Below are 2,303 nucleotides of genomic sequence, written 5' to 3' on the forward strand. Positions count from 1 at the left end.
GAGATGGGGTTTTGACATGTAGGCCAGGCTGGTCTTGAACCCCTGGCCTCAAGCAATCTGCCTGCCTTGGTCTCCCAAAGCATGGGGATTACAGGTGTGAGCCACCACACCTGGCCACGTTCATCTATTTTTGAAGGGTGGCATTCAGAGGTCCAGTTCTCTTGAAATGTGACAGTGAAAAGTTCATCTCGGGAATTTTAACCATATTGCCCTTTACTAGGTCAAAGTACCTCTTTCTCACTTTCAGGTTTTAATTAAAACTCAATCAATTCTCATGATTTACAAAAAGTACTTTCTGAATTCACTCATAATACTGAAGAAAAAAGGGAATTGCAGCGACAGGGAAAATAATGTCCTAAAACTCTCACTGATCATCCTCAGTTTCACATTTATCTTGACAGTTTCAATGTGGGTAATAGACCAAATTTGGAGAGACTAGGGCAGCCACATTCCAACGAATATGTTGACTTTTTTTCTTCCTGCGAATTTGTTCAGTTGGTGGTTGCTTCAGCAGTGAGAAATAGGTTTAAAAGCTATAACAATAGGTGTGAAATAAATTTCTAATCAGCTCTACTAAGACCAGGAAAGGTTATGTTAGATGTCAGGTATGCTGGCTCTTAATGCTGCATATAAGATTGTTGATTTAACCCCATTCCAGTTCACTCTGGGAACCTACTAAAAAATTACCCAGACAACTGGTTCAGTCAGAACCTTGAATTCTTTTTCATTGGATGTATACTGATTGAGTCCAGATACATTTTTTTTTTTAAGCTTAAAACCAGCCAAGCTAGACCACCACTTGACACACTCAGTATCTAACAAAACTCATGGCCAAGGCCAGCTAACATCAGTTATGGAAACAGCACCCATATTTGGAAGAAACAGCCACAACACAGTCAGCGGATATATCAATAGATATGGGGATAGCCACCTCTATTCTAGGAAATTTCATATTAAAACTGGAAAATTCAGTTAAGTCTTTTTCCTCCTATGTTAGAAAACAATTCCCCTCCCCAGAATTATCTTGTTAGTAAGGATTTCACAGCAAACCCACAATCATAGTGATGAGTTTCTCCACCAGTCGGGATTTCATACCTGCAGCAATTTATTGCCATACACAGGCTCTTGATACACTACTCTATAAGGAAACAGAAATGTAATGTTTTCAATGCAAAAATGAAATAAATAAAAGAGAATGCATAAGTCAGACAAATTCCAGAGCAATTCATTTACAAGTTTGCTTCTCTCTTACTTCACCAAGACTTAGGACTGACCTACCAAGCTGAAAGAGGCACTGGGCCTGGATAAACATTTTTAATTGCAAATCTTTGCAGTGGAGAGTATCAAGGTGGAGATGGGGATCAAACCACTTTGTGTTACAACTTGTGTTTATTTCTAAAGAAGAAAAAGATAATTTCATGGCTTCTTGCCTCTTAAAGCATATTCTAACAGTCCAAATTAACTTTCAAATTTATCTCTTTAAGTCATGATTGGAATTTTCTGGAATATCTAAGGATTTAACATGAATGTCCTAATTATTGTAGTTAAAACAGCACAGTAGCAACCGTAACTGCATAAACCTTTAGTTGTTAATTTCAACTAACAACAAAATTGCAGTTCATGAATTCATGAATTACATTGAAGCTACGATAGCTACTTGTAATAATTTCAGACTAGAGAACTGAGAGTAGATGTGAGTGTGTGTATGTGTGTAAACTAGTGTTAATATACATAGCTTCAAAATGCTATGATTTCATGCAAATCTAGCACTGGCAAGGAAGGTCTCTTGCACAGACTAGGATGTCTTATACAGACTAGGATGAAGTTTTTCGAGGTAAGAGTTATTCATGGGCAAGACTAATCTTCCGTGTGAGCGGTCACAGTTTGAAATATAATTCTCCAGTTCCAGGGCAGACACTGAGATGGCTGAACATTTGAAGAGACTGAGGGACATACTCTCTAAAGGCGTGTGTATACTTTTTCCTATATAGCCTCTATATAGCCTGTCTTTCCTTTCCAGTTTAAATTTACTTATGTTAAAAGTCAAAGTTTGTGGAGCTATGCCTGACAACATTCTTCTTCTCTTTCTCTGCTAGTTCACTGCTTATTTGAATATTTCTAGTACAAATATTATTCTCAGTGGCCTGCCCACCCCATTATGCTCACTTCTCTTCCTCTTCCTTTCCTGTCTTGCACTGTAGTTTTCAAATTTTGCTCAACTGGAGCAATAACTTGGATTTGTGGGCTCAGGGCTTAAGCATTAAACACAGTAGTCAAATCATGTGGGCTCAAGGCTCAGTGTC

At 38.1% G+C, this 2,303-nt stretch overlaps 1 protein-coding gene across 9 annotated transcripts in view; it reads right to left on the reverse strand.

Annotated features, from left to right (window-relative positions):
- RBFOX1 (RNA binding protein, fox-1 homolog (C. elegans) 1) overlaps positions 1-2,303 on the reverse strand; it is a 1,371,131-nt gene that overhangs the window by 40,038 nt on the left and 1,328,790 nt on the right. The gene's annotated exons all lie outside the window — the stretch shown is intronic.

Source organism: Mandrillus leucophaeus, unplaced genomic scaffold (assembly GCF_000951045.1).
Source record: "Mandrillus leucophaeus isolate KB7577 unplaced genomic scaffold, Mleu.le_1.0 Scaffold609, whole genome shotgun sequence".
Classification (NCBI taxonomy): Eukaryota; Metazoa; Chordata; class Mammalia; order Primates; family Cercopithecidae; genus Mandrillus; species Mandrillus leucophaeus.